The following is a 27,119-nucleotide window of genomic DNA, read 5'->3' as shown; positions in this document are numbered from 1 at the left end:
AGAGAAGTGGGGGCAGGTCCACGCTGCTAGATGGTGGCCGGTCCATCCAGCACGGTGGTGGCAGGTCCACACTGCGATGTGGTGGCAGGTCCACGTAGCACGATTGTTGCAGGTTCATGTTGCACACTGGTGGCAGGTTCATGCTGCATGGTGGTGGCAGGTTCATGCTGCACGGAGATGGCAGGTTCATGCTGCATGGTGATGGCACGTTCATGCTGCATGGTGGTGGCAGGTTCATGCTGCACGGCGGTGGCAGGTTCATGCTGCACGGCGGTGGCAGGTTCATGCTGCACGATGTTGTCAGGTGCATGTGGTGCTGTGGTGGCAGGAGCATGCGGCGATGGTGTGCCATGTCCAATTTACGCAATTGTGCCAGCTTCACGCTGCATGGTGGTGGCAGGAGAATGCTGCCCGGTGGTGTCTGGTCGATGCTGCGCGGTGGTGGCATGGCTACAGGAGGCAACATTGTCGCCTCTCACTGCAGATATGGCTGTAAACTGCCTGGAGGAGAGCTTATCTAGCTACAGTGCCCATGGGCCAGTGACATCACAATTGTGCTGACATCACAATGAAGTATAGATCACATGCAAGAGGACAAGGTCATTGTCCATTAACTAACAATATTGCCAGGGGCTGTAGGCTTAAATGCATTGATCAATACATGAACTAAAACGCCACTGTTTGTTAGATAATATAGTGAGTGCAGAGCCCCTGGGATTTCTATTTAAACAATGTGGTCACATACCGTGTTGCACCCCAAATATAGGAATACAGTAGGTAATTGCCGGTGAATAGTGCTTTCTGTTTATTAGATTCATTTTTAAAATCATCTTTTTGTGATCACATTTTCTCATGCACCCTGTTTAACTTAATTATAGCTTGTATCAGCTGTTTTCCTAGGTGCTTAACAGGTGTGTTGGTAATGGTCTCACCTATATAAGCAAAGTTGCTGTGAGCTTTAGACCAGATAGTATGACCAATATTTAACACTAATGTGATAGATATTTTCATGATAATTATTTAGAGCAATAGAGTAGGACCTGCGGCATAGTGGAGTCCCTTGCCGGGGGCTGCAGTTACGTTGCCGGCGGTCAGGATACCTACGCCGGAATCCCGACCGCTGACAATGCCGCCAGCCGGAATCCTGGCAAACAGGGGCTATTCCCACTCGTGGGTGTGCACTAAAGTGGGAATAGAGCACGCAAGGGGACTCTATCTATCTATCTATCTATCTATCTATCTATCTATCTATCTATCTATCTATCTATCTATCTTCATTCATTCATTCATTCATTCATTCATCCATCCATCCACACGTACTGTATATATGCACACGTGTGTGTGTGTGTGTGTGTGAGTGTTGTGCATATGGAGCCGCAAAGGGGGGTGGAACAAAGCTGTGATGGTGTGAAAGCCAGAGAGGGGGCAGAGCAAAGTGGGGGGACTATATATATATATATATATATATATATATATATATATATATATATATATATACATACATACATACATACATACATACATACATACCTATATTATACAAACCACAGTATTCACACATATAATACATACATGTATTATACGAACCACAGTATTCACACACATAAATATATATGAAAATTGATCAAAATATATATTTCTGCTAGTGCTTGCATGCTGTACCTTTTATGGGAGCACTATCTGAGGCTTGGTGATCAGTAGCAGCCAGCAGGACCTGACATCCCGATCACCAGTCAGCAGCACTGCAGGATCAGTCACTCGGCTGTCTGGGCTGCCCTCATGGAGATGAGTTCACACTCTGCTGCATAAGATTGAGGTGGTGAGGTCGGCACATAGGACATCAAGCGGTGTGCTGTCACGTGGAGCGCTGAGACACTATGCAGTACAGGGTGGCTAGTGCAGCTGCAGCCTACCATGCGGCCATGTATCTGGTGGTGTTTGAAGTTAAACTGCCGCTGGGGTTTAAGTGGGTGGAGCCTTGGGTTGCCGCTGGCAGGAATGCTGTAGTGTTGCAGGTGCCCCCCCCCCCCCCCGTTTACAGCAGTGGGCCTATTTTGATGGTGGGCCTGGAGCTTCAGCTCCATCAGCCCCATTGTTAATCCGGCCCTGGGAACGTCCTAAGAAGATATAGAGGAGTATAATAGTCGTCACTTTTCGACATTTCAATATTCAATTGTAGCGCTGTTTTTCCGCCCTGTCGAAAACTCTGAAATGTCGAAAAACACACGTATGAGGGGAATCTCTGCTTAGCCATGTGTTTTTGACCCCGCTGTGGTCGAAAATGGGTCCGTTCTCGACAATACATTTTCGCCTGTAGGAGAGGGCGAAATAAATGGTCAGAATGAGAGGGGAAACAGGCGGAAACTGCCTGTAATAGAATACTGAAGTGTCAGATCCTCACTGTCCGAGAGGATCCGACACTAATTGAATACTCCCCATAGTGTGAAATGAGTCTGACCAAGACTTTTGTCGACAAGCACTTTCTTTGAAATTTATTCCACAGTGTATTCTCGTGTCTCTGTGTATAATGGGGGGCCATTCCGAGTTAATCGCTAGCTGCCGTTGTTCGCTGCGTAGCGATCAGTGAAAAAAAATGGCTAATCTGCGTATGCACCGCAATGCGCACACGCAACGTATGGGTACAAAGAGCATCGTGGTTTTAAACAGGTTCTAGCGAAGCTTTCAGTCGCACAGCCGATCGCAAGGAAATTGACAGGAAGAGGGCGTTTCTGGGTGTCAACTGACCGTTTTCTGGGAGTGTTTGGAAAAACGCAGGCGTGGCCGGGCGTTTGCTGGGCGGGTATCTGATGTCATTACAGTGTCACTCGTCGCAGCAATCATCGCACAGGATAAGTAACCACAGGGCTGGTCTTGCTTTGCACAAAATGTATTTGCAGGCGCACTGCTGCACAGGCATTCACACTCCTGCAAAGCAAAAAATACACTCCCCCCGTGGGCGGCGACTATGTGTTTGCACGGCTGCTAAAAAGTGCTAGCAAGCTATCAACTCGGAATGACCCCCAATGTCCAGCAGGGTTGGGGTGAAACAAATTTGCTTGTTTACAAGAATTTCCTGTACAGTTGTGAAAGAGACATTTTCAGAGGCAGAACTACCATTGGTGCAGCAGGTGCATTGCACCGGGGCCCCTGATGACTAAGGGCAGAGCACACTGCCCTAGACGTAGGCAAACTAGGCAATTGCCTAAGGCTCCTGATGATTAAAATGATATGCGGCATGCCTATATTCTTTGTTTAGCATTTCGTATGCAGATACAGCCACAGTCGCACACAGTATATAGTCATGCCGCATATCATTTTAATCAGGAGAAGCTGCTTGTGCATTCTAGCCACATAGCAATCCAAATAAGATGCATTTTCATCAAAAATAGGCACCTGACGTTAGCAGAGCTACCAGTTGACTTGCGCCAGGCATCTCCTGCTGCATGGTGCCTGGAGGCAAGATTTATGAGGACTCATCTGTATCCAAGCAGAGGCAGAGGTCACAGTGTTAGCAGCCGTGTGAGTGCTGTGTGTGTGAGTGGGTTGGTTGTGCAATAGTGTTCGGCATATGTGTAAGGAGCATTATGCATTTCATGTGTATAAATGCATAAATAATGTGCAGCAAATGTGTAAAGGACATTATGTGTGTCATTATGTGTATAAGGGCACTAATAATGTGCGGTATATGTTTAAGTGACATTATGTGTATAAGGGCATTACTAAGGGTTGGCATAATGTGTAAGGGGCATTATGTTTATAAAGACATTAATAATGTGTGCCATGTGTAAGGGGCATTACTGAGTGGTATTATGTGTATAAATGCATTACTAATGTGTGGCATTATGTGTATAATGTGCTCTACTGTGTGGTGTAATGTATAGAAAGGGCACTACTGTGTGGTCTAATGTGAATAAAGAGCAATATGGTGTGGTGTAATGTTAATAAGGAGCAATATGGTGTGGTGTAATGAGAATAAAGAGCAATATTGTGTGGTGTAATGTGAATAAGGAGCAATTCAGTGTGATGTAATGTGAATAAGGGGCACTACTGTGAGGAGTAACGTTTATAAGGTAAAGTGGTACTACTGTGTGATGTAATGTGAATAAGGGACACTTTCGCATGATAAATTGTTAATAAATTTGTACTACTGTGTGACATAATTTGAATTGGGGTTATTATTGTGTGGCCATGCCCCTTGCCAGGAAAAACACATACCTTTTTGGGCTGTGCGCCGACTGTGCACACTGTTCTTATTTAAATTAAAGCGGGTAGGAAAACCAAAATAAGGACTGCTATGGGTGAGGGGTGATGGTGCTGGGAAAGGGGTGCAGGGATCCGAGGGGAACTAGCGTTGGTGCCAGGGGGCACCAGCCAAAATCTTGCCTAGGGCATCATATTGGGTAGGGCCGGCTCTGGTGAGAAGGACAGAGTGTCACCCAGACATCCAGGGTCCCTGCAGGCATCATGGTGACATTGCACATGTGCAGAAGCTGTACCTAGCCGGTGAGATCAGCTTATGAGTTCTTACTGACACAAACTGCCCATTTGGTGCCATAGTACATGATCTGTACTGCGCATGTGCAGATCTCTGTCTGCAAGATCGCTCGCAGTTTCCAAAGATATTGAGGAGCGGAGCAGGGGTGGCGACTGGGACTGTTTGTCAAAATGGGGCCACGACACCCCTGTTTTGTGGGTATACTGCAATGACTGCCATGGCCGCAATGGTGATCCGATGCTGCATCTTCAGACACACCACTCGTATATGCAACGCCCCCTGCATTAACATCACTACTGCTTCAAAAGAATTAAGTAAAAATGGGACGAGATGAACTTGGCAAATTTAAACTATAAAAAAAAACTGTATATAACTATATTGTTACCCAGTAGTGTTAGTTTCAGATCATGGTGGTCATTCCGAGTTGTTTGCTCGTTGCCGTTTTTCGCAACGCAGCGATTAGGTGGAAAATGCGCATGCGCATGGTACGCAGCGCGCATGTGCTAAGTAATTTAACACAAAACTTTGGAGATTTACACAAGCTCGAGCAACGTTTTTTCAGCGCTCGAGTGATCGTAGTGTGATTGACAGGAAGTAGATGTTTCTGGGCGGCAACTTGACGTTTTCAGGGAGTGTGCTAAAAAACGCAGGCGTGCCAGGTAAAACGCGGGAGTGTCTGGAGAAACGGAGGAGTGGCTGGCTGAACGCAGGGCGTGTTTGTGATGTCAAAGCAGGAACTAAACGGACTGAGGTGATCGCAGTCTAGGAGTAGGTCTGGAGCTACTCAAAAACTGCTTGAAAATTTTTAGTAGCAATTCTGCTAATCTTTCGTTCGCAATTCTGCTAAACTAAGATACACTCCCAGAGGGCGGCGGCCTAGCGTTTGCAGTGCTGCTAAAAGCAGGTAGCGAGCGAACAACTCGGAATGTGACCACCCATATCCCAACTTTGAGGAGCTTGCAAGATTGGGGCATGTCCACACCCTCTTTTGATATTTTAAGCAAAAAAAGTAGAGCTGAGCGGGTTTACTAGAGCCCGGATCCGAGTCAGGTTTGGGTTTTCCCGCCAGACTCGGAAACCAGAACGAGATAAAACGTCATCATCCCGCTGTCGGATTATCGTGGGGTTTGCATACCATATAAGGAGACGCGCGTCCCCACCATTTTCACTCCGGCATTGGAGAGTGTAGAGAGAGGATGTGTCTCCGTCCTCAGTGTCCTCAGTGGTAGTGTCTTGTGCTGCATCAGTCCAGTCACAGTGGTTGTGTCCTCTGCTGCCATATGTCCAGTGCTGCTGTATAAGTCCAGTCCATTGGTGCTGTGTTGTGCTGCATCAGTCCAGTGGTGGTGTCCCTGTGCTGCTGTATATGTCCAATGGTACTGCCATATATGTCCAGTGATACTGTTGTATATGTCCATTGATACTGCTGTATATGTCCAGCGGTACTGCCGTATAAATCCAGTGATCCTGCCATATAATTCCATTGGTACTGGTGTATAAATCCAGTGATCCTGCCGTATAATTCCAGTGATCCTGCCGTATAATTCCAGTGATCCTGCTGTATAAATCCAGTGATACTGCTGTATAATTCCAGTGATCCTGCCGTATAAATCCAGTGATCCTGCCGTATAATTCCAGTTGTACTGGCATATAATTCCAGTGATCCTGTCGTATAATTCCAGTGATCCTGTCGTATAATTCCAGTGATCCTGATGTATAATTCCAGTGATCCTGCCGTATAATTCCAGCATCGATCAGGTCTGAATTAGCCCCATAAATTGGAACATATTTCTTGGGCATAGTATATGTTCTACTTAGTGTGATTGGTCCGATTCTCCAGAGGGTGTACTTATTTGTGCAATCTTTTAGCCAATGTGGAGCATTTGCAAAAAGGTGAATTGGTGAGAATAGGTCAGTACAAAAATCAAAATGTCATAGCAACATACACAAATAACACAAAAGCACCTACTGTATCATTTAGTAGATGAATAAATGTTTATGCTCACAGACGCATTCATTATCTTCAGTTACCAGTTTCCTATAGGACTGTCAGGTGTTTAAACATAAAATATATGACAGAAAAGAAGGGGGACTGGATTATAAAAACATGGTAGTGGGTGAGCAAGGAAAGGGGTGTTAGTGAGAAGGAGAGGGGAAGGGTTGGCAGAGAGAAAGATGGTTACATTGGTGTCACAGGGCCTCATTCAGAGGTGTACGCAAATCCCATCGCGTGCATCTCTTTGGGGGTCATTCAGACCTGGTAGCAAGAGGTCAGTGGACACACAGCGGCTCCACGACCATGCACATTGCGGTTGTATGCACAGTGGATGCGACCAGAATGTGATTGACAAGTGACAGCATTGCGGGGGCAGGGTTACGGTGTTGAGAGGGTGTCGTCGGAAAAACTGGGGCAGGCTTGGTCCGTTTTCGGGTCCGCTACATGACGTGACACGCATCCGCTCTGAAAAAAAAAAAAACGCAGCTGACCGCCTTAGTTCCGATACGTCGGCAATTAAATTGCGGACACATTGGGAGGTGGCCTTACAAGTGCTGGGCCGCCTTGCCCTGCGCTGGTTGGCCCTCAGCATATGTAGAGATGAACACAGATCTGGCTGCGAACGCAGCGATCTGCGTTCATCTCTGAATAACCCCCTTTGTACACAGTGGGACTGCGAATATATTCTAATGCTGCAGCCACTGCAATATGTACAGAGAGTCACACCAGCTGTGTCCCTAATCCTACTGATTCATACAAAGACAACCCCTCGGCACCATCGGTCGCACATCAGTCACACCATTGACTTCTGAGCAGCTCAGAATTTCTGGCAGAACAAAGTGGCTGGGGCCATTGTAACTCCCTACACAGATGTAGACTCTGCGCCCAAATTCTCACTGTGACCGCCGTCGGTAGTCACAAAGCATACGCAGTACAAAAAACCCTCTCAACTGCGCAAACATCAGCAAAGCATCCACCTCTGTATCAGGGGCACAGTCTCCAAGGTTTACTAAAAGTATTCCATCGACTAAACTAACTGTATATAATCAAACAAGGCGATCTTAGCGGGACCTGCTTCTTCCTCTCGTGAATAAAGCTTTGCTGCCTTTCTTATGTGGCTGAGAAGCTGATCCGCATGTTTTATGTGCAATTTAACTACTTGTTAAGAAGTAATATGTTTGATCTACGATTATTCTGTTTCTGTTATTAGATCAGTGACCATAAGTCAAAATTGAGCTGTGAAGTGACAATCCCTTACTAGCATTGATCTCACAGATAATCCAGCTGAATCCTTTATACTGTATGGGTGCCTGGTTGCTGTGGTCTTCATTCTTAGTTTTACAGTATATCTTTTATTAGAACGTTAGTAATTTATATGTCTTACAAAGACAGGGGTGGTTTAAGTGAGGATTAGGCCCATGTGCAGGCTTCCTCCTCTCTCCGGCGCAGTAGACTCTGGCATTGGTGCGGCCTTATTCATGTTTTTACACAATGCCGGTATTTACTCAGCTGAGTGATTATTGTCAGACTGCGCATGCATATCATACTTGCCTACTTTGTAAGTCTCCTCTCCGGGAGAAGCTGCAGTAGTCTTCGGGGGTGGGGCCGGATGGTGACATCACCAAGCACCGCCCCCACATCGGCAAAAGCCGCGATTCCCGGGGACCACGGGAAGGGGGCGGAGCTAAAATGACACAATTTGCATAATTTTAACCCCTTCCCCACCCGACGGACCCGCGAAAAACGGGAGATTATCTCTCCATCCTGCTCGCATCACTAAGGTGCGAGCAGGATGCGGGATACCTACCCACTCTTCCGGGGGTGCGGGGGGCTACCCCAAAAACGGGAGCCTCCCGCAGCTTCCGGGAGAGTAGGTATGATGCACATCGATCGCACTGCGCATGTATCAAGGGGCCTTTACTATCATGCTCGATTTTTTATCGTAGAGTGATTGACAGGGAGTGACCATTTGGGGGAGTTAACGGAAGTGACGGCAAAATCGTGGGAGTGTCATGGCCATTTTTGGGATGTGTATCTTCCTTCTTGCATATTGGTTGTGAATGTGTACGCAGTTGTGAATGAGTTTACAATGGCTCGGGTGGGTCCCTATCTTTTTCTCTAGGCGGTGACTTCACTTGGAAAGATTAACCGTTCCAAAGCCTTAAAAATCGCAAATGCAGTTGCGTACAAGCATGAATTAGGCCCAGTGTTCCCTTCGTGGGCGCAATACTTTTGAGCCTGCAGTCCACTACATAGAGCAGTCCTGAGACTGCTATACAATAAAGAAAGCATTTTTATGACCAGCGCACAAATCATCCCTCGTCACTATCTAATCTCTTCTTCAAAATCATTGGGGCTAATTCAGACCTGATCGCTGCTGTGCGTTTTCGCACAACGGGAGATCAGGTCTGAACTGAGCAATGTGCCGGCGCTGTAGTGCGCCGGTGCATGCCAGAAATGTGTTTGGCATCTCTGCCTAGCGAGCGCCTCTGCCTGATTGACAGGCAGAGGTGTTCGTTGGGCAGGAGCGGTCGGGCCGGTGGCGTTGGGCCGTCATTTTAGGGGCACGGTCCGGGCAACGCAGGCGTGCCCGGACTGGGCGGAGGGGATGCGGTCTGCGGTGCTAAGTGACATCATATGCAGCCGCTGCGACCCGCAGAGCGACAGGTAGCTCCCTGCCAGCGCGCAGGAGCTGCGCTGGTAGGGTGCTACTCTTCAGGTACAAAAGCATTGCCGCCGTGTTATGCTTTTGTACCTGGGCGGGGGAGGGACAGACATTCGGGGCGGACTAGCACAGGGCTAGTTCCCCCGCATGTCAGGGTGGCTGATCGTAGCCATGCAAAATTTTGCATTGTTACGATCAGGTCTGCATTAAGGCCCTCATTCCAAGTTGATTGCTAGCTGCAGTTCGCAGGACAGCGATCAGGCTAAAAATCGGCATTTCTGCGTATGCCTACGGGCTGCAGTATGCACGCGCCAAGTACTTTCACACAAAACTATGCAGTTTTACACAAGGACCAGCGATGCTTTTCTGTCGCTCCGTTGATCGGTGAGTGATTGACAGGAAGTGGGTGTTTCTGGGTGGTAACTGGCCATTTTCCGGGAGTGTGCTAAAAAACGCAGGCATGTCAGAGAAAAACGCAGGCGTGCTGGGGAAATGGCTGGCCGAACGCAGGGCGTGTTTGTGACGTCAAAGCAGGAACAAAACTGTCTGCAATGATCGCAAGGTAGGAGTAGGTCTGGAGCTGCTCAGAAACTGCATGAAATTTTTTTCGAGCAGTTCTGCTAATCTTTCGTTCACACTTCTGCTAAGCTAAGATACACTCCCAGAGGGCGGAGGCCTAGCGTTTGCACTGCTGCTAAAAGCAGCTAGCGAGCGTTCAACTCGGAATGAAGGCCTAAGCCCATTATCTTTTTCAGCATCATCGTAACTTCATTCAATATAAACAGCTACTTAAATCATTATCCTGTCCCTTATCCTAATCATTAATTATTCCTCATATATTCAATTAATTTAATTACTAACACCCTCAGTAGCTCACATAGGGCCTGATTAAGCTTAATACCTAAACCCAATTACGTACTAATCTGTTGTTTGTGTGTCCGTGCATGTGCAGGACCTGTTCTGCATAAGTGCAGAATGGGCCCTATGTGATTGCTTGTGGGCCTCTCTCAGCTGCAGCATGATTGGCATTCTGCAGCCATTTTGTAAACGTGCCAAACCCAAACTCAGATTTCCAGGACTAGGCAGAGTGGTTCCCATGGTCAGTCTGAGAAAGCATCAACTTACGCAGACTGGGGGTCATTCAGACCTGATCGCACACTAGGTTTTTTTCGCTGCACTGCGATCAGGTCAGAACTGCACATGCGTATGCACCACAATGTGCAGGCGCGTCGTACGGGTGCAAAGCGAATCGTTGCTGTGCGATGGATTTAAAGAAGTATCCATTAGCACAGCCGATCGCAAGGAGATTGACAGGAAGAAGGCATTTGTGGGTGGCAATTGACCATTTTTTGGGAATGGTTGGAAAAACGCAGGCGTGTCCAAGCGTTTCCAGGGCAGATGTCTGACATCAATTCCGTGACCTGACAGGCTGAAGTGATCGCAGCGGCTGAGTAAGTTCTGTGCAACTCAGAAACTGCACAAAACTTTTTTGTAGTGCTCGGCTGCACATGCAATCGCACACTTGCAAAGCAAATATACACTCCCCTATAGGCGGCTACTATCTGATCGCAGCGCTGTAAAAAATAGCTAGCGAGCGATCAGGTCTGAATGACCCCCAGTCTGCCTAAGTCGAAGCTTACTCAGACTGACCATGGGAACAACTCTGCCTAGTCCTAGAAATCTGCGTTTGGGTTTGGCACGCCTACAAAATGGCTGCAGAATGGCAAAAGCTGCAGAATGCCAATCATGTCCGGTCTTCGGAAGCAGCACTTGGAACATACAACAACAATCCTAGAGAATTTGAATTTTACTTGACTAGTATTGCGGTTGTGTAATACCGTACACAACAGAATCAGACTACTGTCAATGGGACATGAAAAAAGGAGATGTCTTTCTAAAGGACTTTTTCCAACCATGGGTAACAGGTTCGTGCAACCTGAAGAGGAGGGACTGTGAGGGAGGAGGCAGGGGCTGTGCACTGCAGCAATAGGCTGCACAGCCCCTACAAGGGGAGGAGAAGAGGAGTAACGTGCATCATCTGGGCTATTAGGCAGCCTCCGAATTGCCCTGCAGAGACGGGTTACCATTTCAGATAAGCAGTGTTTTCAAGATTTCTTCAGAAGAGAAAGAAGTTGCTCCTTATGTATTCCACCTGGCTATGCCCTTCCTTGACTGGGAGGCTTTGTTTTTACACTGAAATTTCAAATTGACCTTGTTAGGAGACCACATGCGGGGAAGGTGGTAGCCAGGACGGGATCTCCATTGGATGATGGAATTTTCCTGGCTTCTTTATTGGATTTGTGGTGGTAAAACTTCAAGGCTGTAGGATTGTATGAGCCTTGCACAGTTTGGTTAGGTTATTAAACAGGTTTGGGGGGCAGGATTTTAATTAGAATAATGGGAGTGTTAGGGAGGAGCTAGCAGACATTTTGTGTGAGGCAGGAGTTTCATCTGCCTCTTTCGCTCTGGATTTTCCCACGCTCCCTCCCCAAGTCACTTTTTTTCCCCACCCGTTTTTTCTTTTCCTTTGCCGGTTGGGGTTTGTCAGCCTATATAGGTGTCGGAAAAGAACGGCAGTTACAGTGGCTATTGCGCTGCTGATTGGAGGTGCACTCTTTGCCCAATACATTGTATACTCTGGCCCTCCTTACCGGGGGTCGTTGGGTTTGGCTGTCTGGCCGGCCCCATTATGGTGTATTGGGGAATGAGTTGGAGACTCAGCATTTATTGGCGTAGCCAATGAGATAAATAAAGTCATGTCATCAACATGCGTAGCGGCAATAAGTCACAATGGGGGTCATTCCGAGTTGATCGCTAGCTGCTGTTGTTCGCAGCGCAGCGATCAGGCTTAAAATCGGCATTTCTGCACATGCGTATGGGGTGCAGTGCGCACGCGCGACGTACCTTCACAAAAAACTATGCAGTTTTACACAAGGCCGAGCGACTCTTTTCAGTCGCTCTGCTGATCGGTGAGTGATTGACAGGAATGGGGCGTTTCTGAGAGGTTACTGACTGTTTTCCGGGAGTGTGCTAAAAAACGCAGGCGTGTCAGATGAAAACGCAGGCGTGCCTGGGGGAACGGGGGAGTGGCTGGCCGGACGCAGGGCGTGTTTGTGACGTCAAAACAGGAACCAAACAGACTGAAGTGATCGCAAGGTAGGAGTAGGTCTGCAGCTACTCTGAAACTGCTTAAAAAAATTTCTGCACTATTCTGCTAACCTTTCGTTCCCACTTCTGCTAAGCTAAGATCCACTCCCAGAGGGCGGCGGCCTAGCGTGTGCACTGCTGCTAAAAGCAGCTAGCGAGCGATCAACCCGGGATGAGGGCCAATGTCACTGATGTCTTTCTTACTGCCACCATACTTAGTTTTAGTATTATAAACAAATAACGGTTGACCGATTTTAATTACATTTCAGTGGTCTGTGTCGTTATTTCTTTATCATCCACTAGGGGTCACTGGAGTACTCTTGGGATATGGACGGGCGTAGCCGATCAAAGGCACTGAATATTCAAATTTAGGACTCTCCCCCCCCTCCATATCCCCAAGTACCTCAGTGTACTTTGCCAGTGTTTTTTCGGTGCTCACAGCATGATCATCGGCTTGTGGCAATGGCCACTTTTCAGAAGATTTTTATTTTTAATTTTTACACTTTCCGTCCCAGTTTCTGGAAAAACTTGGGGCCGGGATGGTGCCGCTGCAAGGCAGCGTATGGCGTGTCGGTCCTCACAAAGAGCACCCTCACAGCCACAGGCGCTATAAGGCAGCGCATGGCGTGTCGGTCCTCACAAAGAGCACCCTCACAGCCACAGGCAGCTGGTTACTGCAAGCTGCACGGAAAACAACTGGACGGAGCTTACAAAAAGAAGCTCCGTCACAGCCAAGATGACTGAGAAGCCCGTCACAGCCAGCATGAGAAGTGGTCACAAGCTGGACGGAGCTTGCAGCACAAGGTATGGTGGGTCAGGGCGGTCAGCTCACGCTGCCGCCCTGCAGTGTGGGGAAAGTGTTTATTTTATGTTGACCACAGCTATTACAGCATACCGCTGAATATCTCCCTGCACCCGCTCCAGCCGCCGCACTACCTAGCAGCAGAGCGGCCGCACGTCAATCACAGACGCCGGCCGCTCTCCCAGCACTAATACAGATCAGGCCGCCCGAGAGAACTCCGGAGCACTGCTCAGAGCGGCCGCACGTCAATCAGACGCCGGCCGCTCTCCCAACCCGGCCATCGCTGTACACAGCGCCGCCCGAGCCAGCTACTTGGCAGAACTACGGAGCACTGCTCAAAGCGGCCGCACGTCAATCAGACGCCGGCCGCTCTCCCAGCACTTATACAGTAAGTAAGCTCCGAGACACACGGCGGCCGCTCTCCCATCGCTAAGACGGAACCACAGCTCAGAGCGGCCGCACGTCAAACACAGACGCCGGCCGCTCTCCCAACTCTGGTACCCGGCCACCGCTGTACACAGCGCCGGCCGAGCCAGCTACTCCGGAGCACAGCTCAGAGCGGCCGCACGTCAATCAGACGCCGGCCGCTCTCACAACGCTGGTACCCGGCCACCGCTGTACACAGCGCCGCCCGAGCCAGCTACTCGGCAGACAGCCAACGACGCCATATCCGGTCACTGATGTCTGTAGTCGCCGCAGCTATACTCTGCGTTCTCCTGCTCTCCCGGCACCGCTGCAGGTAACATGGGAAGTTACCTTACAAGCAGCGCAGCTGCAAGGGGGGGTGAGGGGGGAGTATATGGCCATAGCAGCAGATATAAAAGGCTGCAGGGGTTAACAAAAGTTTGTTAAGCAGTTAATGGCCTATCATAACCTAAGAGTATCATAACCTAAGGGTTTCTGTTAAGGCTGCAATATAATACATTCACTGCAGCCTGGATTTATAGTAACTGGAGGTTAACTAAGTGTATGGTTAACTAAGTGTATGTGTTTACTGTATAATAGATCTGTAAGAACATATACGCTATATATATTAACTGTATAAAAGGCTATTAAGGCTATAAATTGCCTGTACTGTGAATTTCAGTGAAAGCAAAACGGCCATTTTAATTATTGCTGTTTTTCCAGTTTATAATTCCTGAACATTCCGGCCATACACCTTTACTCCACAAGGAGGCGCAGGGGTGTTGGTGGGAATTTTTAGTTCAAGATAATTCCAGAACATTCCTGCCCTACATCTCTAAGCCACCAGAAGGCGCAGGGGTGTTAGTAGAAATTTGGTTCGGGTTTCATATGCAATATGAACTGTTTTTCACATAAAGAATACTTTAGTTTCCTAGGGATTTCCGTACAGAGAAATAACCATACATATAAATATGCAGTTCAGCAATAACATATATATATATATATATATATATATATATATATATATATATATGCCATATAATAATTTCATTAAGTCGTGCAAGTGTCTGTCTGTTGCCTATTATGGTGTCTGTCTACATAGCAAGTAAGGCTATAGTGCAGACTAAAAATACTTTTATAAAATTGGCAATTCAAATTAAAAGAGCAGTAATCGGAGTCTCGGAATTACTCCGCCAGCTCTAACAAAAGACAGTCTTTCCAAAGGGCTAATTTTCTTTTGGGTACCAAAGTGTTTATTTCACTGGTCTTATAATTTAATGCACGATTCTATGTCAATCTCACACCGATAAATACGAGTGAGAACGGTACAGTAGTCCAGCACTCAGATAGTGCGGGGGTTTGGATAACCATACATATTGGTTGCCAAAAGGACGCGATCCGTCATGGGTTGATGAGTTTCTGTCAAACATTATAAAAACCCAGGATACATTTGGGTCGCTAGAATCTATGTATGAAACCATGCCGATCACTGTTAAAAGAAGCAGCAGAGTATAGCTGGAAAGCTTCTGATAACGCCGGTTATTTTCATTGTCGCTAGTTAAGCGCAACAAGGCCAGAGCTTGTTTGCTCCTAAATTTGATATACTTGTAACGGCAATTTTTATTCCTTTATGATATTCAGCCATTACCGCATACAGTATATTTGTTACGGCGTTTTATCCCTTTATACAAAAACAGTCACGCCTTGTAACGACAGGACGTTACAGTCAGCAAGCCAGTGGTTTGATGACCTCTTTTACAATTGTGGAAGCGCGTTTTTACATGTTACATTTGCGAGGTTTCATGACTTTAACTTATATAGGTCTCAGCTGTTTACAGCTTAAAGACAAAACTGCCTCTGTGGAACGGTTTGGCAGGTTGTCATTTAGTCTTTGCTGGTTTATAAACCAGTCAATAGTACGCTTATTCCCCTCTGTTTGAGCAAAATCAAACACCTCCGTTTCAATATCAAGCAGCAAGTCATTTATTACAGTTAGAAAATGGATTTTCTGCAGTTAGTTTTTGCTTATTGAAGCCACAAAATTGTATGATTGCATTTGATCTTCACAATGCGTAGTTACCCAGTCAGGTTTCTTCATCACAGGTTCTAGCGGTTGCAAGCAACCATTAGCATTTCTTTTCTACCGTTGCTTATCGCTTCCGGTATTTGCTACAGTGATGTTGGAATGATAGCTCATCTCACTATGTATTAACAAAGTTTCTCTAACTTGCGCTACTAAGGTATACTACAGTAGCAGATTAAGTTTGAAAACAATCACATCTAAGTCTGTCTAAACGATGTAAATTCCTAGGTAAGATTATAAATACGGTAAATCAACGACTTTTACCTACTACACCAGCAAGAACAAAAGTACACGCACACTAGCGGTACATTGGTGTATTTACTTATTAAGAAAAAAATGTGTTTTCAATTTAGTTCGCCACCTTTCACTCGCGTGTCCCACAGAGGAACAAGGGTGCGTATACTCTAGACGACAGTCACAGAGAGTCAGGATTTGTAGTTAAAATCAACGCAAAGGTTCTAAACACGACAGATTGCTGTCGATAAATGTACTAGAACTCTGGTCATTTTACAATGCAATAGATAAATGTCCTAGAACATTTTACAATGCAATAAATAATTCGCTTTCAGTCTGACCAACGATAGACTCTGGTTTTCTCTTCAGCACGAATAAATCTTTCACTTTTTACTAAAGATTTCCGTGGAGAGTAACAACCGTGAGTTTCAGGTAATTTAATTTTGTTTTTAATGCCTGGCTCACGCTGCCCTTAAGCAGTCAAACAAAGCAACGGCAGTTGCATACTGAACAACCAGTGAGAACCGATAAGCCGCAAGGCAAGGCGGTAGGTAACTCAAATCTTCAATGGCTCAGAACGCCATTATGGGGAAATGTCAACATCAATCCGTGAGTGGACATCTGTTAGACAGACGATCTCACCCGTCAGGGTTTGGATCTTAAAAACTGGACATTAAATACACAGGTGTTTAAGATGTAAGTCCACAGAAGGGGGTTACCCTCAAGTATACATGAGGGCATCTCGCCACAATTACAAAAGCTCAGTATGTGTACATCACATTCATGGGGTCATTCAGCATCGTGTATCTGGCTTCACCAATTTCCGCTTCTTTCTTCGTTGCCAAAACGGATCAGAAGACAGTTCGTCACAGTCATACTGGTGGTATCTCATGGGTTTCAGAGAAGTTTGCTTCTCGAATTTTCAATGAATACTTGCACACGATCTTGGCCCGCTCATAATACGTCCAACCTGTTACATCAGGGAACGTTCTTTTACCCATAGTTACCTATGTACCTATTATCTATGTACCGCAGCTGCGGTTGACGGGGTGAGGGTTCAGTGCTAGCTTCGGCAGCACATATACTAAAATTGGAACGATACAGAGAAGATTAGCATGGCCCCTGCGCTAGGATGACACGCAAATTCGTGAAACGTTCCATAAGACCGCCCTCTTAAAAAAATAGAGCATTACAGTATCGGTTATACCAACCATGTAACGAAATAGTAAGCCGCTTAAGGCAGCTCATTATTAAAACATTTCGTGTGCTTACATAGGTTGTAAACCTCGGAAGTTTCCAACATCATACTTCAAGTACCCGTATTCTGTTAAACGGGATGGGATGGAAAACTGCGTTCATCTGCACTAACAGTGCAGGTATCTGGGTGGTAAACGTATTTTCAAAGACGTTTGCCTCTATTTGCGTCTGTAAACATCTTTCTACAAGGTGTCACCAAAGTTCAGACTCTATTTATCCTACCTACAGCGCCAGGCGATTTGAGGTTGGGTTCAGATTTATTACAGTTTTCATATTTTGGAACCCTTTCAACAAAGGGGAATTAAGTTTCATATTTTTTGAACCTTTACAACAAATGAGAATTAAGTTTCTCACTTTGGAAAACATTTTTCTTCTAGCCTTGCCTTCGGCAATGGTGCTTCGACAAGGGTTTTGTTTTCATATTTGGGTGCCTTGTATTCCAAGCCACCGTATTTGAGTTTCTCATGACAAAGCAGATCTTCGGACGAAATCCGCTTTCGTATTCTTCACATCAATATACCAATAGTGCTTCCTGTGTGGACAGCACATTCTTGAATTCTGAATGTGGTACACGCGTTACGCGTTTATATATGTACCGAACGTCTACAGTACGTGATATGAATACGTTGTTTGTTCTATATGATACTGCAAACTGGGGTTAGCCAGTTTCTCAGCAGACATTATCCAGTTGGATAATAATGACTACAAATCAGACTTACTTTAAGGCTAAGTTACAATCGCCTACGTCAGTAATAGTTCATCCCACAGGTTCTGTGGGAATGTCAGACCCAACGGGTCGTGCAGCGGCTACGACGCGGCTACATAGCCTTCAGTGCACCACGTTTGTGCACGGTTATACGTTATTAATGGTGGCGCCATCAGCATTTAGCTTTGGCCTGCCTACTGTTACAAGTATCAAACAGCTCTCCCGCCCACGAGGGAAGCTTTGGTACGTCCCAAGAGTACTCCAGTGACCCCTAGTGGATGATAAAGAAAATAGGATTTTGGTACTTACCAGGTAAATCCTTTTCTTTGAATCCATAGGGGGCACTGGACGCCCGCCCAGAGCAGTTTTACCTGGGTTGTTTTAAGCTCAAGGGAGCTTAGTGAACAAATTTAACTTGGATGGTATTAAGCTCAAAGGAGCTTATGGTAACACATTTTCACCAATTGGCTCAAATTATAAAGTTCTATCGGTTAAGGTGTCAACTGTTTAGTTGACAATAAGGTTACGGATCAACTTTGTGGTTGTCCGTTATGTTATAGGGATTCTCCATTGTCAACCTCTCTATATCCTGTTCGCTCAGTAAAAAACACTGGCAAAGTACACTGAGGTACTTGGGGATATGGAGGGGGGGGAGAGTCCTAAATTTGAATATTCAGTGCCTTTGATCGGCTACGCCCGTCCATATCCCAAGAGTACTCCAGTGCCCCCTATGGATTCAAAGAAAAGGATTTACCTGGTAAGTACCAAAATCCTATTTTCTAGATAAATAGATTAGAGATGAGCGGGTTCGGTTCCTCGGAATCCGAACCCGCCCGAACTTCATGTTTTTTTTCACGGGTCCGAGCGACTCGGATCTTCCCGCCTTGCTCGGTTAACCCGAGCGCGCCCGAACGTCATCATGACGCTGTCGGATTCTCGCGAGGCTCGGATTCTATCGCGAGACTCGGATTCTATATAAGGAGCCGCGCGTCGCCGCCATTTTCACTCGTGCATTGAGATTGATAGGGAGAGGACGTGTCTGGCGTCCTCTCCATTAGAATAGAGATAGATTAGATAGAGAGAGAGAGATTGTGCAGAGTCGCAGACAGAGTTAGTTTACCACAGTCAGTGACCAGTGCAGTTGCTAGTTAACTTTTATTTAATATAATATATCCGTTCACTTCTCTCTGCTATATCCGTTCTCTGCCTGAAAAAAAAAACGATACACAGCACAGTCAGTCACACAGTGTGACTCAGTCTGTGTGCACTCAGCTCAGCCCAGTGTGCTGCACAGTCATCAATGTATAAATTAAAAGCTTATAATTAATTGTGGGGGAGACTGGGGAGCACTGCAGGTTGTTAGCAGGAGCCAGGAGTACAATTATATTAATTAACAGTGCACACTTTTGCTGCAGGAGTGGTGACCAGTGCCTGACCACCAGTATAGTATTGTTGTATACTACTAATATCTCTTTAAATATCAACCAGTCTATATTAGCAGCAGACACAGTACAGTGCGGTAGTTCACGGCTGTGGCTACCTCTGTGTCGGCACACGGCAGGCAGTCCGTCCGACCAGAATTGTATTATTTATTATTATATACCTACCACCTAACCGTGGTTTTTTTTTCATTCTTTATACCGTCATAGTGTCATCCTAATTGTTACGAGTATACTACTATCTCTTTATCAACCAGTGTACAGTGCGGTAGTTCACGGCTGTGGCTACCTCTGTGTCGGCACACGGCAGGCAGTCCGTCCGACCAGAATTGTATTATTTATTATTATATACCTACCACCTAACCGTGGTTTTTTTTTCATTCTTTATACCGTCATAGTGTCATCCTAATTGTTACGAGTATACTACTATCTCTTTATCAACCAGTGTACAGTGCGGTAGTTCACGGCTGTGGCTACCTCTGTGTCGGCACACGGCAGGCAGTCCGTCCGACCAGAATTGTATTATTTATTATTATATACCTACCACCTAACCGTGGTTTTTTTTTTCATTCTTTATACCGTCATAGTGTCATCCTAATTGTTACGAGTATACTACTATCTCTTTATCAACCAGTGTACAGTGCGGTAGTTCACGGCTGTGGCTACCTCTGTGTCGGCACACGGCAGGCAGTCCGTCCGACCAGAATTGTATTATTTATTATTATATACCTACCACCTAACCGTGGTTTTTTTTTTCATTCTTTATACCGTCATAGTGTCATCCTAATTGTTACGAGTATACTACTATCTCTTTATCAACCAGTGTACAGTGCGGTAGTTCACGGCTGTGGCTACCTCTGTGTCGGCACACGGCAGGCAGTCCGTCCGACCAGAATTGTATTATTTATTATTATATACCTACCACCTAACCGTGGTTTTTTTTTCATTCTTTATACCGTCATAGTGTCATCCTAATTGTTACGAGTATACTACTATCTCTTTATCAACCAGTGTACAGTGCGGTAGTTCACGGCTGTGGCTACCTCTGTGTCGGCACACGGCAGGCAGTCCGTCCGACCAGAATTGTATTATTTATTATTATATACCTACCACCTAACCGTGGTTTTTTTTTCATTCTTTATACCGTCATAGTGTCATCCTAATTGTTACGAGTATACTACTATCTCTTTATCAACCAGTGTACAGTGCGGTAGTTCACGGCTGTGGCTACCTCTGTGTCGGCACACGGCAGGCAGTCCGTCCGACCAGAATTGTATTATTTATTATTATATACCTACCACCTAACCGTGGTTTTTTTTTCATTCTTTATACCGTCATAGTGTCATCCTAATTGTTACGAGTATACTACTATCTCTTTATCAACCAGTGTACAGTGCGGTAGTTCACGGCTGTGGCTACCTCTGTGTCGGCACACGGCAGGCAGTCCGTCCGACCAGAATTGTATTATTTATTATTATATACCTACCACCTAACCGTGGTTTTTTTTTTCATTCTTTATACCGTCATAGTGTCATCCTAATTGTTACGAGTATACTACTATCTCTTTATCAACCAGTGTACAGTGCGGTAGTTCACGGCTGTGGCTACCTCTGTGTCGGCACACGGCAGGCAGTCCGTCCGACCAGAATTGTATTATTTATTATTATATACCTACCACCTAACCGTGGTTTTTTTTTCATTCTTTATACCGTCATAGTGTCATCCTAATTGTTACGAGTATACTACTATCTCTTTATCAACCAGTGTACAGTGCGGTAGTTCACGGCTGTGGCTACCTCTGTGTCGGCAGTCGGCAGGCAGTCCGTCCATCCATAATTGTATTATTATTATAATATATACCACCTAACCGTGGTTTTTTTATACCACCTAACCGTGGCAGTCCGTCCATAATTGTATACTAGTATCCAATCCATCCATCTCCATTGTTTACCTGAGGTGCCTTTTAGTTCTGCCTATAAAATATGGAGAACAAAAAAGTTGAGGTTCCAAAATTAGGGAAAGATCAAGATCCACTTCCACCTCGTGCTGAAGCTGCTGCCACTAGTCATGGCCGAGACGATGAAATGCCAGCAACGTCGTCTGCCAAGGCCGATGCCCAATGTCATAGTACAGAGCATGTCAAATCCAAAACACCAAATATCAGAAAAAAAAGGACTCCAAAACCTAAAATAAAATTGTCGGAGGAGAAGCGTAAACTTGCCAATATGCCATTTACCACACGGAGTGGCAAGGAACGGCTGAGGCCCTGGCCTATGTTCATGGCTAGTGGTTCAGCTTCACATGAGGATGGAAGCACTCAGCCTCTCGCTAGAAAACTGAAAAGACTCAAGCTGGCAAAAGCACCGCAAAGAACTGTGCGTTCTTTGAAATCCCAAATCCACAAGGAGAGTCCAATTGTGTCGTTTGCGATGCCTGACCTTCCCAACACTGGACGTGAAGAGCATGCGCCTTCCACTATTTGCATGCCCCCTGCAAGTGCTGGAAGGAGCACCCGCAGTCCAGTTCCTGATAGTCAGATTGAAGATGTCAGTGTTGAAGTACACCAGGATGAGGAGGATATGGGTGTTGCTGGCGCTGGGGAGGAAATTGACCAGGAGGATTCTGATGGTGAGGTGGTTTGTTTAAGTCAGGCACCCGGGGAGACACCTGTTGTCCGTGGGAGGAATATGGCCGTTGACATGCCAGGTGAAAATACCAAAAAAATCAGCTCTTCGGTGTGGAGGTATTTCACCACAAATGCGGACAACAGGTGTCAAGCCGTGTGTTCCCTTTGTCAAGCTGTAATAAGTAGGGGTAAGGACGTTAACCACCTCGGAACATCCTCCCTTATACGTCACCTGCAGCGCATTCATAATAAGTCAGTGACAAGTTCAAAAACTTTGGGTGACAGCGGAAGCAGTCCACTGACCAGTAAATCCCTTCCTCTTGTAACCAAGCTCACGCAAACCACCCCACCAACTCCCTCAGTGTCAATTTCCTCCTTCCCCAGGAATGCCAATAGTCCTGCAGGCCATGTCACTGGCAAGTCTGACGAGTCCTCTCCTGCCTGGGATTCCTCCGATGCATCCTTGCGTGTAACGCCTACTGCTGCTGGCGCTGCTGTTGTTGCCGCTGGGAGTCGATGGTCATCCCAGAGGGGAAGTCGTAAGCCCACTTGTACTACTTCCAGTAAGCAATTGACTGTTCAACAGTCCTTTGCGAGGAAGATGAAATATCACAGCAGTCATCCTACTGCAAAGCGGATAACTGAGGCCTTGGCATCCTGGGTGGTGAGAAACGTGGTTCCGGTATCCATCATTACTGCAGAGCCAACTAGAGACTTGTTGGAGGTACTGTGTCCCCGGTACCAAATACCATCTAGGTTCCATTTCTCTAGGCAGGCGATACCGAAAATGTACACAGACCTCAGAAAAAGAGTCACCAGTGTCCTAAAAAATGCAGCTGTACCCAATGTCCACTTAACCACGGACATGTGGACAAGTGGAGCAGGGCAGGGTCAGGACTATATGACTGTGACAGCCCACTGGGTAGATGTATGGACTCCCGCCGCAAGAACAGCAGCGGCGGCACCAGTAGCAGCATCTCGCAAACGCCAACTCTTTCCTAGGCAGGCTACGCTTTGTATCACCGCTTTCCAGAATACGCACACAGCTGAAAACCTCTTACGGCAACTGAGGAAGATCATCGCGGAATGGCTTACCCCAATTGGACTCTCCTGTGGATTTGTGGCATCGGACAACGCCAGCAATATTGTGTGTGCATTAAATCTGGGCCAATTCCAGCACGTCCCATGTTTTGCACATACCTTGAATTTGGTGGTGCAGAATTTTTTAAAAAACGACAGGGCCGTGCAAGAGATGCTGTCGGTGGCCAGAAGAATTGCGGGACACTTTCGCCGTACAGGCACCACGTACAGAAAACTGGAGCACCACCAAAAACTACTGAACCTGCCCTGCCATCATCTGAAGCAAGAAGTGGTAACGAGGTGGAATTCAACCCTCTATATGCTTCAGAGGTTGGAGGAGCAGCAAAAGGCCATTCAAGCCTATACAATTGAGCACGATATAGTAGGTGGAATGCACCTGTCTCAAGTGCAGTGGAGAATGATTTCAACGTTGTGCAAGGTTCTGATGCCCTTTGAACTTGCCACACGTGAAGTCAGTTCAGACACTGCCAGCCTGAGTCAGGTCATTCCCCTCATCAGGCTTTTGCAGAAGAAGCTGGAGGCATTGAAGGAGGAGCTAACACGGAGCGATTCCGCTAGGCATGTGGGACTTGTGGATGCAGCCCTTAATTCGCTTAACAAGGATTCACGGGTGGTCAATCTGTTGAAATCAGAGCACTACATTTTGGCCACCGTGCTCGATCCTAGATTTAAAGCCTACCTTGGATCTCTCTTTCCGGCAGACACAGGTCTGCTGGGGTTGAAAGACCTGCTGGTGACAAAATTGTCAAGTCAAGCGGAACGCGACCTGTCAACATCTCCTCCTTCACATTCTCCCGCAACTGGGGGTGCGAGGAAAAGGCTCAGAATTCCGAGCCCACCCGCTGGCGGTGATGCAGGGCAGTCTGGAGCGACTGCTGATGCTGACATCTGGTCCGGACTGAAGGACCTGACAACGATTACGGACATGTCGTCTACTGTCACTGCATATGATTCTCTCAACATTGATAGAATGGTGGAGGATTATATGAGTGACCGCATCCAAGTAGGCACGTCACACAGTCCGTACTTATACTGGCAGGAAAAAGAGGCAATTTGGAGGCCCTTGCACAAACTGGCTTTATTCTACCTAAGTTGCCCTCCCACAAGTGTGTACTCCGAAAGAGTGTTTAGTGCCGCCGCTCACCTTGTCAGCAATCGGCGTACGAGGTTACATCCAGAAAATGTGGAGAAGATGATGTTCATTAAAATGAATTATAATCAATTCCTCCGCGGAGACATTGACCAGCAGCAATTGCCTCCACAAAGTACACAGGGAGCTGAGATGGTGGATTCCAGTGGGGACGAATTGATAATCTGTGAGGAGGGGGATGTACACGGTGATATATCGGAGGGTGAAGATGAGGTGGACATCTTGCCTCTGTAGAGCCAGTTTGTGCAAGGAGAGATTAATTGCTTCTTTTTTGGGGGGGGTCCAAACCAACCCGTCATATCAGTCACAGTCGTGTGGCAGACCCTGTCACTGAAATGATGGGTTGGTTAAAGTGTGCATGTCCTGTTTTGTTTATACAACATAAGGGTGGGTGGGAGGGCCCAAGGATAATTCCATCTTGCACCTCTTTTTTCTTTTCTTTTTCTTTGCATCATGTGCTGATTGGGGTGGGTTTTTTGGAAGGGACACCCTGCGTGACACTGCAGTGCCACTCCTAGATGGGCCCGGTGTTTGTGTCGGCCACTAGGGTCGCTAATCTTACTCACACAGCTACCTCATTGCGCCTCTTTTTTTCTTTGCGTCATGTGCTGTTTGGGGAGGGTTTTTTGGAAGGGCCATCCTGCGTGACACTGCAGTGCCACTCCTAGATGGGCCCGGTGTTTGTGTCGGCCACTAGGGTCGCTAATCTTACTCACACAGCTACCTCATTGCGCCTCTTTTTTTCTTTGCGTCATGTGCTGTTTGGGGAGGGTTTTTTGGAAGGGACATCCTGCGTGACACTGCAGTGCCACTCCTAGATGGGCCCGGTGTTTGTGTCGGCCACTAGGGTCGCTTATCTTACTCACACAGCGACCTCGGTGCAAATTTTAGGACTAAAAATAATATTGTGAGGTGTGAGGTATTCAGAATAGACTGAAAATGAGTGTAAATTATGGTTTTTGAGGTTAATAATACTTTGGGATCAAAATGACCCCCAAATTCTATGATTTAAGCTGTTTTTTAGTGTTTTTTGAAAAAAACACCCGAATCCAAAACACACCCGAATCCGACAAAAAAAATTCGGTGAGGTTTTGCCAAAACGCGTTCGAACCCAAAACACGGCCGCGGAACCGAACCCAAAACCAAAACACAAAACCCGAAAAATTTCAGGCGCTCATCTCTAAAATAGATGTCATGCAGTCCGGCATCAGCCGATAGAAAGTTTATCGCTGCTGCTTCCATGTAAGCAGCAGGGAAAGTCACCTGAGCCATATCTGTATCAGGCTCCTGTTCACTCGGCCTCAATCACACGCTGAACATCAGGGTTCAGGGGAGAGTGTGCTGGGCCCTGATTGGAAATAATTATTAACTCGATCATTGCAAGCATGGTGTTCTAATAACTGCACAAATTCTGGCTATACAACTGCACTATTTGTTGTGTAGAACTGCATACTGTACTATCCCCTTCTATCTCTGTGTACTGTTCCTATAGAGGGGTCATTCCGACCCGTTCGCACGCAGCGGTACTTCGCTGCGGTGCAAACGGGTCGGAACTGCGGCTGCGCGGCGCCCGCATTGCGCACACGCTCCATTGCCCAGCGACGGTAATTTTGATGCCTCATACTGTACAATCAAGAGTCTGTTAACCACTTTGGAGACTGCACTAAAGCAGAGGCAGATTTAAGGGGTAGACTGCCTCCATAGCACAATATTATTATACCCCTCCCCACATCACGTCCGTTATACCCCTTTATCTCAGGGCTGGTCTCCATGCCTCTGAACAACCGATGTGGCACCAAACTCACTTGCTCTCGTACCTCCATGCCAGTTGCAAAATAAGAAAATGAATTGTAATGTAAAAAAAAAAAGGAATCAACCAGACTCCAGGTGTCACAATCAGACCAATTTCCTACAAGGGTTCTAATGCAGACACGAAGTGGCAACCCTAGGCCCATGCCTCATTTATGTAGTGTGAAATTCACGGCTACACTCATGGTCCTGCAAGCCATAGTGATTCATACTGTCTCACATGATGGACTCTGCAGGGCACTGGGACCAAGTTCTATCAGTGATGTCATCCCACGCAGTAGCAGACCTTGCCACGGGCAAGCAGGACTTTTGCCCGGGGCGCCGCCTTCTGGAGGGCACCGGCGCCACCCGGAGGGCGCCGCACCATGGCAAGATCCGCTACTGCTGTGCCCCCCCGCTGGTTCCCCGCTGTGAAGGGAACTAGACGCTACGCGTATAGTTTCCCTTCATGGAGAGGACCTTTGCTGTGTGGTGCGCGATGACGTCATCGCGCACCGCACAGCATTGTGGGACTGACACAGATGCTAGGGGTCATAATTGACCTCTAGTGTCTGTCTATGCCAGATCCTAGGAGAGGAGCGGCGCCGGCGGAGGTCTGCAGCGGTCGGGAATCAGGAGCGGGGATAGTAAGTATTCATTTTGTTTTCTCTTTCAGCGGCGCTACTCTACTGTACAGGGGCGTAACTGACCATGCCCCCTGTATGAAGCCACGCCCCTATTTCACGCCGGGGCGCCAAAAGGGCTAGAACCGGCCCTGATCTCATGGTGCCTAATAGAGTGTGTGATGTGTTGATGGTCCTCTTATACCGTTATATCAGCTGTCACAAGATTTTATCACGATTTTTGCCTGATGGTCATTATCGGGCTATCCAATTATGGACAACTTTTTTCATACAAATAATTACCCATTTTTGCACGGAAACACGTAGGATCCGTGAAAAGCCGTAGACCTATATATTTTTGCTGTGCACTTGCGCTACCGATCACAATGCGATCGCATCCTGGAAGCATGCGATCACATTATGATTGACAGGCGGTGGGCATTCAGGTATGGCGACGCGGTATTAGGGGGCAAATGGAGCAGAAAACACAGGCGTGTCATGGCCATTTTTGGAGTGGCCCGATGACGTCGCCTGCATTTCCTGCGATTGGAAACATGGCGGCAGTGCCCCTGCATACGCAGCCTGGCTGCGTATACTGGGGT

At 46.8% G+C, this 27,119-nt stretch overlaps 1 protein-coding gene, 1 long non-coding RNA gene, 1 other non-coding gene and 1 pseudogene across 3 annotated transcripts in view; 3 read left to right on the top strand and 1 right to left on the bottom strand.

Moving 5' to 3' along the window:
* Positions 1 to 1,962, bottom strand: part of LOC134965080 (uncharacterized) — a 38,829-nt gene extending 36,867 nt beyond the window's left edge. Inside the window, exon 1 of the long non-coding RNA XR_010188302.1 lies at positions 1,663 to 1,962. This is a non-coding gene — a long non-coding RNA (uncharacterized LOC134965080). The remainder of the gene's footprint in view (positions 1 to 1,662) is intronic.
* The window catches only part of PRKCG (protein kinase C gamma), a 948,319-nt gene that overhangs the window by 490,973 nt on the left and 430,227 nt on the right, over positions 1 to 27,119 (top strand). The gene's annotated exons all lie outside the window — the stretch shown is intronic.
* LOC134967953 (U5 spliceosomal RNA) lies at positions 16,176 to 16,282 on the top strand (annotated as a pseudogene).
* LOC134967979 (U6 spliceosomal RNA) lies at positions 16,888 to 16,994 on the top strand. Its single transcript, XR_010189288.1, has one exon. It is a non-coding gene; the product is annotated as a U6 spliceosomal RNA (small nuclear RNA).

This window comes from Pseudophryne corroboree, chromosome 10 (assembly GCF_028390025.1).
Source record: "Pseudophryne corroboree isolate aPseCor3 chromosome 10, aPseCor3.hap2, whole genome shotgun sequence".
Lineage (NCBI taxonomy): Eukaryota > Metazoa > Chordata > Amphibia > Anura > Myobatrachidae > Pseudophryne > Pseudophryne corroboree.
The sequence above is the reverse complement of the archived record's forward strand: the minus strand, read 5'-3'. Positions and strand labels throughout refer to the sequence as shown.